At 44.4% G+C, this 13,513-nt stretch overlaps 1 protein-coding gene across 4 annotated transcripts in view; it reads left to right on the top strand.

Annotated features, from left to right (window-relative positions):
* PACRG (parkin coregulated) overlaps positions 1-13,513 on the top strand; it is a 1,062,802-nt gene that overhangs the window by 863,359 nt on the left and 185,930 nt on the right. The gene's annotated exons all lie outside the window — the stretch shown is intronic.

Here is a 13,513-nt window from a genome sequence, read left to right on the forward strand (position 1 = left end):
AATTGGCGGCGTTTGTCTCAAAAAAGCCCATATCTGATTGTCCATTCGGACAGGGCAGAGCTGCGGACTCATCCCCAGTTTCTCCCTAAGGTGGTGTCAGTGTTTCACCTGAACCAGCTTATTGTGGTACCTGCGGCTACTAGGGACTTGGAGGACTCCAAGTTGCTAGATGTTGTCAGGGCCCTGAAAATATAGTTTCCAGGACGGCTGGAGTCAGGAAAACTGACTTGCTGTTATTCTGTATGCACCCAACAAACTGGGTGCTCTTGCTTCTAAGCAGACGATTGCTAGTTGGATGTGTAATACAATTCAGCTTGCACATTCTGTGGCAGGCCTGCCACAGACAAAATATGTAAATGCCCATTCCACAAGGAAGGTGGGCTCATCTTGGGCGGCTGCCCGAGGGGTCTCGGCTTTACAACTTTGCCGAGCTGATACTTGGTCAGGGGCACACCCTGACTGAGGAGGACCTGGAGTTCTCTCATTCGGTGATGCAGAGTCATCCGCACTCTCCCGCCCGTTTGGGAGCTTTGGTATAATCCCCATGGTCCTGACGGAGTCCCCAGCATCCACTTAGGACGTTAGAGAAAATAAGAATTTACTTACCGATAATTCTATTTCTCGTAGTCCGTAGTGGATGCTGGGCGCCCATCCCAAGTGCGGATTGTCTGCAATATTTGTACATAGTTATTGTTACAAAAATCGGGTTATTATTGTTGTGAGCCATCTTTTCAGAGGCTCCGCTGTTATCATGCTGTTAACTGGGTTCAGATCACAGGTTGTACAGTGTGATTGGTGTGGCTGGTATGAGTCTTACCCGGGATTCAAAATCCTTCCTTATTGTGTACGCTCGTCCGGGCACAGTATCCTAACTGAGGCTTGGAGGAGGGTCATAGGGGGAGGAGCCAGTGCACACCACCTGATCCTAAAGCTTTTACTTTTGTGCCCTGTCTCCTGCGGAGCCGCTATTCCCCATGGTCCTGACGGAGTCCCCAGCATCCACTACGGACTACGAGAAATAGAATTATCGGTAAGTAAATTCTTATTTTTTTTGTGTTGTTTTCTTCATAAAGTGATGGGGAACCCCAGTTGGTGCACCGTGTCCCCTCACATGGCTCGCTTTGCTCGCCATGCTTCGGGCAAGGTTACCGTTCCAAATTGTAGTCCACGTGGATCATAAAGTATGAAAAAGTTAAAAAAATAATTTAAAAAAAAAAAAAACTCATGTCGACCTTTTTCTATGTTGACCAGTAGGTGTCGACCCAATGTGTGTCGACCTAGACAGTGTCGACCTAGAGTCCGGAATCCAAAATACTTTTACACTGCATTAAAAAAAAATGTATTGCAAAATACAAAATTTTGTCCAAAAAATATTATCTTTCAAAAACTAATAGTGATTGAGTTCAGAATCTCTGGAGAATTTGCACTAACCACATTTTTTGTGATTATTACCATGTATCATAGTTAATTATACCAGAATAAAAGGAGATTTATGGTAGACTTACCATGGTTAAATCTCTTTCTGCGAGGTACACTGGGTTCCACAGCTAATACATTGGGGTGTATAGGTGGATCTTGATCCAGAGGCACCTACAGGTTAAAGCTTTAGACTGTCCTAGAATGCATTGTGGGGCCTCCTCTATAACCCCGCCTCCAGGCACTGTGAGCTCAGTTTTGTTAACCAGTCGAATGCAGAAGCAGGTAAAAGAGAAGGCAGATGTTAGCCATGTTAGAACCACGTTCTCACGACAGGAGATGGGACTAGCGTCTAATGCCATATAAACCCAAAGAAGCTAAGTGCGTCAGGGTGGGCGCCCTGTGGAACCCAGTGTACCTCGCAAAAAGAGATTTAACCATGGTAAGTCTACCATAAATCTCCTTTTTTGCATCGGGGTACACTATGTTCGGGTTCACTACGGCTGGCCGGCGGTCGGGCTCCCGGCGACCAGCATACCGGCGCCGGGAGGCCGACCGCCGGCTTACCGACAGTGTGGCGAGCGCAAAATGAGCCCCTTGCGGGCTCGCTGCGCTCGCCACGCTACGGGCACGGTGGCGCGCTACGCGCGCCACACTATTTTATTCTTCCTCTATGGGGGTCGTGGACCCCCACGAGGGAAAATAAGTGTCGGTATGCCGGCTGTCGGGCTCCCGGCGCCGGTATACTGAGCGCCAGGAGCCCAACCGCCGGCATACAGAAGACCACCCCTGTGTTCCACAGGGAATACATCGGAGATGTCCTAAAGCAGTTCCTCAAGGGAGGGGACGCACCTTAGCGGGTATGAGAACCCGGCGTCCAAAGGAAGCACCCTGGGAGGCGGAAGTATAAAGGCATAGAACCTATTAAACGTGTTCACTGTGGACCACGTAGCCGCCTTGCACAATTATTCTGCGGACACACCACGATGGGCCACCCAAGAGGGTCCAACAGACTGAGTAGAATGGGCTTTAATAGAAGCAGAAGCTGGGAGTCCAGCCTGCGCATAAGCTTTTGCAATCACCATTCTAATCCATCTGGCCAAGGTTTGCTTATTCGCAGGCCAGCCACGTTTGTGGAAACCAAACAGTACAAAGAGGGTATCTGACTTCCTGATGGTGGCAGTTCTCTCCACATATATACGGAGAGCCCGTACCACATCCAAAGACCATTCTTTGGAGGACAATTCGGAATAGATGAAGTCTGGAACCACAATCTTTTGATTAAGGTGAAAAGATGACACTACCTTAGATAAATAACCAGGGCGAGTTCTAAGAACTGCTCGGTCACAATGAAATATCAAAAAGGGCGGATGACAGGACAAAGCGCCGAAGTCTGACACCCTTCTAGCAGAGGCAAAAGCCAGCAGAAACAGGACCTTGGCTGTGAGCCATTTAAGGTCCACTGACTCAAGAGGTTCAAATGGAGACTCTTGCAGGGCATTCAGGACAACAGACAAACCCCATGTAGCCACGGGAGGGACATAGGGAGGTTGAATCCACAGTATGCTCTGAGTGAATGTATCAACGTCAGGTATAGACGCAATTTTTCTCTGAAACCACACCAACAAGGCAGATATGTGAACCTTGAGGAAGGCCAGACGAAGTCCTAAATCCAGGCCTTGTTGCAAAAAAGCCAGAAGTGTGGAAGTACTGAATTTGTAAGCATCGTAATTTTTAGCAGCACACCAGGTGAAGTATGAATTCTAGACCCTATGATAAATCTGCACAGATGCCAGTTTGCGGGCCTTCAGCATAGTTTGGATGACCGCCTTGTAGAATCCTTTGGCCCTCAGGAGTGAAGCTTCAAGAGCCACGCCGTCAAAGCTAGTCTGGCCAGGTCTGGATAGACACAAGGGCCCTGAACGAGGAGGTCTGGGCGTTGAGGAAGTAGAAGAGGACGCTCTATCAATAGACCCTGCAGGTCTGACAACCAATGCCGTCTGGTCCATGCTGGAGCGACTAGAAGTGGTATTCCTACTTCTTGTTTGAACTTCCATAGTACCCTAGGCAGAAGTGACACTGGAGGGAACACATAGGGCAGCCGAAAGTTCTATGGAATTGCCATAGCGTCCACGAACTCTGCTTGAGGATCCCTGGTTCTTGATCTGAAGGCCGGCTTTGTGATAGTGTTGAGACGCCATCAGGTCTACATTTGGTAGGATCCACTTGTTCACTAGGAGTTGAAAGACTTCCTGATGAAGACTCCACTCTCTGGCATGCACATCCTGAAGACTGAGGAAATCCCATTTGAGGACTCCCGGAATGAACACTGCCAATATTTCCGGCAGAAGGCGTTCTGCCCAACTAAGGATTTTTTACACTTCCATCCTTTCCATGCGACTTCGAGTGTCACCCTGATGGTTTATGTATGCAGCTGTGAAGGCGTGGTCTGACAGTACTTGAACAGGCCTGTTCTGTATCAGAAGCAGGGCGAGAGACAAAGTATTGAACACTGCCCGCAATTACAGAATGTTTATCGAGTGATTCCTCCATGGTCCACTGACCCTGGAAAGAGTGTTGCTCCAACACCGCGCCCCCAACCCTTCAGACTGTCATCCATAGTCAGAAGGACCCAGTTGGGGGTCCAGAAGGGACGGCCCCTGCTCAACTGCTTGTCATATAGTCACCAGGTCAGCGACAGGCGAACCTCCAGAGCCAAGGAGATCATGTGAGACCTGATCCAATGAGGCAGGCCATCCCACTTGGAAAGAATTAACCTCTGTAGAGGGCAGGATTGGAATTGAGCGTACTCTACCATGTCAAAATCCAACACCATGAGGCCTAGTACTTGCATCACCGAGTGAACCAACACTCTTGTGCAAGAAATGAAGTATCTAATCCTGTCCTGAAGTTTCAGGACCGTCTCTGGCGACAGAAACAGCTGTTGACTGTGTATGTCTAGTAATGCCCCCAGGTGCACCATGCTCTGAGCAAGGACCAGCGAGGACTTCTTCCAGTTGATGAGCCACCTGTGGGCTTGTAGGTAGTTTACCGTCAGTTGTAGATGAAGGAGGAGTACATCATGGGAGTTTGCCAGAATCAGCAAATCATCCAGATACGGCAGGAACCTGACTCCCTGGCAAAGGAGATGAGCCATCATCACGGCCATAACCTTGGTGAAGACCTGAGGGGCCGTGGCCAGTCCAAACGGCAGAGCCTGGAATTGATAGTGAAGGTTGCCAATAGCAAACCAAAGGTATTGCTGATGCGATATGGCAATAGGCATATATAGGTAAGCATCTTGTATAACTAAGGATACCATATAGTCTCCGGGTCTATGGCCAGTACAATTGAGCGCAGTGTTTCCATACGGAACTTGGACACTCTCACAAACTTGTTCAGTGATTTGAGGTTGAGAATAAGCTGGAAAGACCCAACAAGTTTCATGACAAGAAACAGGGTTGAGTATTATCCTCTGCCTCTCTGGGACAGAAGTACCAGAACTACCACTCCTGTATCCAGGAGGGAACACACAACCATCAGTAGAGCTTGCGCCTTTAACGGATCCGAAAGGATAACTGATGTGCAGAACTGGCAAGGGGGACGTCTCTGGGAAGAGAATGCGTACCCGTGACAAACAACTTCTCGCACCTATGCATCCGGGCAGTATGAAGGGTGTAATGGTTAGCATTACTGCCTCACAGCACTAAGGTCATGGGTTCGATTCCTACCATGGCCCTAACTGTGGGGAGTTCGTATGTTCTCCCCGTACTTGCGTGGGTTTCCTCCAGGTTTTCCGGTTTCCTCCCACAATCCAAAAATATACTGGTAGGTTAATTGTTCCCAACAAAAATTAACCCTAGTGTTAATGTGTCTGTGTGTACATGTGATAGGGAATCTAGATTGTAAGCTCCACTGGGGCAGGGACTGATGTGAATGGGCAAATATTCTCTGTAAAGCACTGCGGAATATGTGTGCGCTATATAAATAACTGGTAATAAATAAAATAATAAATGCATCTGAAGTGGTCATTAACCAGACCTGGATGAATCGTAGAAGTCGCATCATGCAGCAGGCTTGTCATGAGAAGTAGGCTGACGAGCAGCCCAGGAACGTTAGGCCTTGGGTTTATTGGTTGTTGGGAGCACGAGACAATCTCAGGTATGCCTGACCTTCGCTTTCCCTTAAGGCCGAAAGCAGAGAAAAGTGGTACCTTTTGCCTTCTGTGCAGAAGAAGTAGCATTTGGGAGAAAGGCAGTCATAGTAGCTGCCGGTTCAGACCCCATTTTTAATTAGGTCTTCCCCAAATAAGATGTCACCAGTGAAAAGGGAATACCTCCAAGGACTTTTGGAGTCCAGGTCCACCATCCACGACCTCAACCACAGAATACGGTGAGCCAGGACAGACGTATTTGACGCCTTGGCAGCCAACACACCCGCCTCAGGGGACACCTCCTGGTGAAGAAAAAGGTGGCGGTGGTATTGTGAGACTGTGAATATTTTGCATTGTCAGATATATCCTGGGGCAGCTCTTCCTCTAATGCCTGATCCAGTCATCAATCTATTTTGCAGCCCCAAGAGGACGCAATCGTGGTCTATGTTCAACACCCGTAAAGGAGTAATAGACTTCAGGCATCCCTCCACATGCTTACCTGTCGTTTCCTACAGTGAGGGGACAGTGGTGAGAGGCAGAGTGGACGACACCCGATGGGTGACACATGAGTTCACTAGCAGTGAATTACCTACTCGTTATATAACTCTGCAGGGGGAGGATATTGAGCTAATGCCCATTGTAGACAGGGGGAATGTGGTAACAGAGTTTTAATTACCCTCTGACGTGTGAACATATCAGTTTGCTTAAGCACAGTAGGGAAATCCTCTTTCCATCAGTGATTTGTAGGATTTGTTTCCCAGTAACCACAAGGGCAGTGGTATCATTTAGCAATGGAAAATCCTTGTCAGGAACACCTAATATAGGGACTGACAGGACAGCATGATCCCCCTCTCTTCAGATAAAATATCAGAGAGATTATTGAATAGAGAGGAGGAAGCAGCCCACTCCAAAGACCCAGAATCACGAGAGTGACCTGGAATAGGGTTTTGCCTGACCAGGGAATGTGTCATACGCTACAATCCGTGAGGCAAAATTTTCCCGCCCAAAGCGGAGTAACCATGAGGACATCAGAGACTGTAATGTTACAGGTGGTCCCATAGGGGGCATAAAGCATTCAACTAGACAACCCAGTAGGTTTGAGAATGCAGCTCAGGTTGGCTCCTGATTGATTACAGGAGCTGCGGACTGACTGGGAGATGTAGGAGACATAGCACACAGACCATCACACAAAACTTCCTCCTCAGGTAAATCCATTGTGCATGCTCTGCAGGATGCAGGAGCATCCCCAGATTTACTGCCCTACATGTTAAACATTATACACAAATGCAACAGAGAGCGTTTAGTACGATGAAGCCAGACAGAGTAAAATACCTGTGAATAAATCCGTTAGCATGTGACTGAGTACCCAGTACACAACACCTGCGAATAAATCCAGTATTATGTGACTGAGTACACAGTAGAATACACGTAATAGGTAAATACTATGATGCACTATGTATGGACCCAGATGCACCTAGTCCCCAGGATACAGAATACAGTGATAGATATATCTGGAAAACACAGCAGTGAAATCACATAGTAGATAAAGGCACACACAGTCACATTTGCATTGCAGATAATTATTTTCATGACAATAAAATTGCATTGGATTATTATATGAACACATAAATATATATATACATACAGTATATACATATATACATATTATATACATGTGTGTGTGTGTGTGTGTGTGTGTGTGTGTGTATATATATATATATATATGTATAAATAAAAAACAATGCGCGGCCTGAGACCGGATGTATTTATCAGAATACTTGTACAATATATTCTGGCACAGGTACACTTGTTCTTAACTAACTCTGTCTTATTATCGACATGTAGAATACTTAAGTGTTTGTAAAACCACGATGCTGATGTACAGGCGGTTTTACAAAGGAGATCTTGCTCTGCAGTCCCGGAGACCAGTCGCATCTATTTTAGAAAATGGCGCCCAGCATCTCAGTCAGGGAGTGAGGGAGAGTGTGAGTGAGAGTGTGAGGCAGTTCCAGGTTGGGAACACCAGCAGTAGATGGTGCCCGGAGCTGGGGGAAGGGCTACAGGTCATGCGCCTTTTCCCTTATGCTGGTCTTCACCACCTAGTCTCTCACCGACTCTACCTCTTTCTCTCCCTCCCCCCCCCCCCCGACACTTTCTTTCTCACTCCTGCTCGCACTCCCCCCTTTTTCTCTCTGGCACCCTCTCTCTGTCTCTCTGATGGCATCTTTCCCCTCTCAACACTTTCTCTCTTTCTCTCTGACACCCTCTCTTTCTAGCTCCCCTCTCTTCTCTCATTCCTTACTCCTCTCTCTCCTTCTCTCCCCGAAACCCTCTTTGTCTCTCACTCCCCTCTCTCTCCTCTCTCTCTCCTAAGGGGCATTGTAGTGACAACAACAGGGGGGACGGGGGGCTTTCAGGATTTTGAAATGGGGCCCACAAAGTTTTAGTTTCGCCTGTAGATCATAGTGGTCCATTATCTTAAGGAGATCTGTAGTAGTGTGCCAGTCACTAACAGCAACATGACTCCACTATAAAATGCACAGGAACACAATAACCCCTGCTATCATAGTCATAAGGAGTTATGCATAGTGACAGCACTGACTCCTGACACCATCGTCATAGAGATGTATGCACGGGGATAGCACTGATTCCTGACACCATAGTCATAGAGATGTATCCATAGAGACCAGGGCAGCTTTGGGCAGCTTTACAGTAGGGGCCCATGATTAGAGGTGTGGCCAGCCTCCAAAGGGGGTGTGGCCAGCCACCACAGAGTTTTGGCTAACCATTATAGAGTACCTGGTCTGTATTCCTTGATAATTTATATAGTAATTAATGCTAGTGCATGCATGATAATGTGCCAGATTAATGACAGCAATGTACTGTAGAGACTACATCATAATCCTGTGCAGTATAAGGTAACATATGTATAATATATAATTCAAGTGCACAGTCTAGAACCTGATCCCTAGAGGAGGAGGGGCCCCCAGGCAGTCGGGCCTACCGGTGGTTTCCTCTGTACCCCTGTGGGCCAGTCCAAGCCTGCATAGTTGCATAGGGTGCGGGGATCTGGGGGGTTCCCCACCGATTCACCTGAAGGGCTGAAAAGAGGGTATTGCTGTGTGTGTGTGTGTGTGTGTGTGTGTGTGTGTGTGTGCGCGCGCGCATGTGTGAACGAAGGTGGGGGGGGAGTAGGCTTGAGTTTTGCCTAGGGTGCCAGGAAACCTTGCACCGGCCCTGCATGACACAAAGCTACATCAAGCTGGTGGATAACTACAAGTGGCAGTGCAGCACAATAGCATAAGTCTTCTATAGTACCAGTAGAGAAAGGAAAATCAATCATGATAAATGTTGAAGAACAGTTATGGTTGGCAGCAGCTGTTTTATGTTTACTATAATAATAATAATAATGATAATAATAATTAATGTTTTGTATCTATGCTTTCCACTTTCTCTCCTCGATGTATCCTTGATACACTGAAATGCATCATCAATTACTGTTTTTATTACTAGTGGCTGATAATATTGCCTTATAATTCTGCTACAATTATTATTCCTACAATTGTTATTCCACTGCTGTATGTACATGTGGGCAGCACAGTTGGCACTTTGGTTATGTCTCATAGCACTGATATCATGATTGCAAATCCTGGTCATGGTATATCTGTGTGGAGTTTATATGTTCTTCCAGAATTTGCGTGGGTTTCCTCCAGTTACTCCAGTTTTCTCCCACACCCCAAAAACATACTAGTAGGTTACTTGGTCCTGGCAAAAATCAACCCAGGTATGTGTGTGTTCCAATGGGATTGAAAGTTATAAGCTCCAGAGGGGCAGGAACTGATGTGAATAAGTGATATCCTGTACTCCCTGTGAAGTGATATGCAAAATGTGTGCACTGCATAAATGACAGTTAATAGAATAAATGGGGTGTTCCCTGTTTAGAAAAGTCCATATTTTGCTCCCCCAACCCCCAATCCTCCCAACATGGGGTATAGCATTGCATTATAAATAATAAATAGCAATACTGCTCTTTTATGTCACATTAAGATAGGTTGCAAATGTAAACAATTTCACAGACATGTAAATAACACTTTAACTGACTTTCCCCAAACTATAGGTGTCTTGAAAGGGAGAGTGGTCAGTTGTGACGTATGCTTGCATACTGTCTGGTAACGTTATGGAGCTTGTATATTTCATACAGTATGTCATGTTTTATGTGTCCTATTTGTAAAGAAAAACAAAAAATAAAACCAGATTATAAAGTAAACAGGAACAAAACAATACAGCATAGAGTTATATTTGGGCGAGAGGTTACCAGGGTCACATAGAATAGACTGCAGACTTTGGGTTTTGTGGTTATAAGTAATTTTTTATCCTTTTTAAAAAAGTAACAATTTCTAAAACTAAGGGCCTTATTCAGCTTGCACCACTGATGCAATCGCATTTCCAGCTTTTCGCAGCCCGGGAGATGCGATCACATCACAGTGATGCGAACCACTCTATCTGATTGCTATTGTGAGGACACAGTGATGGGAACTCGTCAGGTCCGAGCAGTTTTCGGGCTGCTACATACGTCGCATGCGGCCAATGCCTTTGCAGCCAGGTTGTGCAGGCAGGGGGCTACCTATATTTTTGCCGAGTCTGTGATGCGATCGCAAACATTGCTGGTGGCAGTTAGCATGCTGGATGGCCTTGCCCTGTGCTGAGCCACCCCCAGCATGCGAGTGTTAGCAGTTGCAGGTTTGCTAAATTAGAAAACCTGCAACTGATGCTAAATAAGGTCCTGAGTTCAGTAGACATTTCCTAAATTGTATCATAATGTAGCAAATTACGTTGGAATTTGCACTGGATTCCCAAAACAGTCTATACCATTCTGTATACATACCAACATGTAAACTTGCAATATTGGGACAAAATAAGCCCTATATCCCAGACCCACAAAAAATCCCAACTGATCTGCGCACATTCACCGCTTTCATGCAAGTCTAACCCCTTTTGAGGTCCATGTATCTGGACAGTCCTTCCAAAATAGAGGCAGATGGGACATGTATTTAAACATTATAATCAGAATTACATTTTAAGCATGTGACAGCATTAGGACAACTTAAAAATAAAGCTTCAGTGGTTGATACACATAGACTAATATAGAGTTATTTAAAAAAAAAATGGTTGCAATAATAACATATGCTCTAACAACAAAAGTAATTTTCCAATTTAAACACGACTGTCTACAAATCAGAATATACCTGGCTAGAACTGACCCTCCCAAAATGGCCAAGAACAATTAAAATGTGTCTCTATTTTAATAATTTCTATACATAAGATGCAATTGGCTGGTGACTGTGAATATTATCTATGTGATTGTCAGTGGGCCATTCTAATGGAGCTCCATAGGATCCAGTTATTTATCTTGACCTGATGAATGGTTGAATCTGGTCAGTTTAATCACCAACGTATATGGTCACATTGTACACAGATCCAATCATTCATTTAACAGGTTAAAAAAATGACATTTAAAATGTGTAGGCCCTGGTTTAGAAACATGACATGTACTCTAATATGTGTGGTTTCTATAAGCCTTTGCAAGATATATAACCTGAACACAGGTATTTATATATTTTTATTTTTTTATTTTTTTTCTGATAGAAGCAACTAAAATTGGTGGTTGCTATGAGAATCAATTGTAAAATAAAGTACTTTAATATTTGAAGTTGTACTAAAGTTGCTTATATGAAAGAGAGGTAATAACAAACACAACTATGTGTAGAAGCTTCAGTAGATTATCACAGCTGAAAATCAATGTTTGATCATGAAGGATACATTTTTACAGGGAATAAGACTTTCTATCTGTAAGCCTACTGAAGGAGAATCCAAGAAGCTTTCCTAAGCCTAAAATAGATTATAACAGAGGCAGTATCTTGCAGTGAGGCAGATAAGAAGGTAACATTTAATGTAATGGTAGAAAAACTTTCTAGGTTTAGTGCCCATTTAATTGAAACGATAGAAAATCTAAAACCTGTAGTTTATGTGTAGTTTAAAAGTAATGTTTATGATGCCAATATTTCCATATAAGTTCAAAGAAAAATTGTTTTCCTCTGTTGATAATTACTATGAAGAAGATAATTTGAATAAATCATACACGTGCGTAGACCCATAGAAACATAGAATTTGACAGCAGATAAGAACCACTTGGCCCATTCGTCTGCCCCATTTTTCCCAAGAGGCCAAACCCCCTAGCTGTGAGGCCATGCCCCCTAATTTCGGGTGTAAACCTCTGAAGCGCACAGATGTCCCTCCTCAGACATACAAGAAGTTGGGAGGTATGGCATATGCACAAAAGAGAACCAACCGTGGGAAGGTCGTCATTTTATGCGCTGAGCCAGTTTGAGAATGCAGCCTATGCACAAAAGAGAACCAACCATGGAAATGTCACAGGTGTGTAAAAGCAGTAAATTAGAATACAAATCTTGCTTTATCGGATTCCCCTCTAATGTGTATGTGTGTCCGCAGCATACAGGAAGGCCGTCATTTTATGCGCTGAGCCAATATGAGAATGCAGCCTATGCACAAAAGAGAACCAACTGTGGGAATGTCATAGGAGTGTCAATGGCATGTAGCCAGATTTGCAGCAATCATTCGTATGTTAGAGGGTACACCTATTTCAGATGGGTCTTTTGAACCCAGCATGTGGTAGGTGTAAGTGCCAATACTAATTATGATGTTTGATTTTGCACCTGGAAAAAGTGGGAAAGTGTGATGCATTCACATCAGGATAATTGCATTAGCGTTCCATTTTGAAATCCCTCTGCATTGGGAATGCGGTTTCATTTGGAACTTTATGCAGCTCAGGGGTTTATTTACTAAAGTGCGGGTTTACAGAAATGGAGGTGTTGCCCATAGCAACCAATTAGATTCCACTTGTCATTTTTCTAGCACCTTCTGGAAGATAACGGCTAGAATCTGATTAGTTGCTATGGGCAAAATCCCCACTTCTATAAAACCACACTTAAGGAAAATGAAATATACCCGTCAGACTCAGGCCCAGACAGAAATCAAAGCACTGTTCAGCATGCTGTTTGGGAGATATCATACTGCTACAGGGCCATAGAGAGCTTGCCTGGCCTGGTAATGAAGGGCATGGCCTAATCACAGAGCTGTGGCCCCTTTTAATAAAACCTGAAACAATTATGCAGCGGCGCTGACCAGTGCAGGTCCAGTGAGGAAGGCGCGATCAGTGTGATCACTAACCCTAGCTCCCACAGGCAGGGGAACAAAAATGTCAGCACTTGCTGCAGCATTCCAGTATCAGCATTGATAAAGATGTTGAATCACAGAAGTGATGTTTATGATGCCAATATTTCCATATAGGTTCAAAGAAAAATGATTTTCCTCTGTTGATAATTACTATGATAAAGATAATTTGAATAAATCATACACGTGCGTAGACCCATAGAAACATAGAATTTGACAGCAGATAAGAACCACTTTGCCCATCTAGTCTGTCCCATTTTTAACCATATTATTACCTCAGACCCTATTTGATCCTTATTTCTTTGTCAGGATATCCTTATGTCTATGGAATGCATGTTTAAATTGCTCTACTGTCTTAGCCTTTACCACCTCTGATGGGAGGCTATTCTGCTTGTCCACTGCCCTTTCTATGAAGTAATTTTAGCTTACGTTTCCCATAAACTTTCCTCTCTACAGTTTCAGTGCATGTCTTTGTGTTCTAATACTTCTCTTCCTTTGAAAAATATCTCCCTCCTGTATCTTGTTGAAACCCTTGATATATTTGAAAGTTTTGGTTTTCGTTCTAATTATTGTGGCTAAACCACTCTCAGGTGTTTTTGTTCAGATATGGTTTTTGGTTCAGTTAAAAATTGGTAAAAAAAAAAATTACAACCATTGATAAAAATGTATAAAAACAGAATCATGTAATTTTTG

The sequence above is a fragment of the Pseudophryne corroboree genome, chromosome 4 (assembly GCF_028390025.1).
Source record: "Pseudophryne corroboree isolate aPseCor3 chromosome 4, aPseCor3.hap2, whole genome shotgun sequence".
NCBI classification, from domain to species: Eukaryota; Metazoa; Chordata; class Amphibia; order Anura; family Myobatrachidae; genus Pseudophryne; species Pseudophryne corroboree.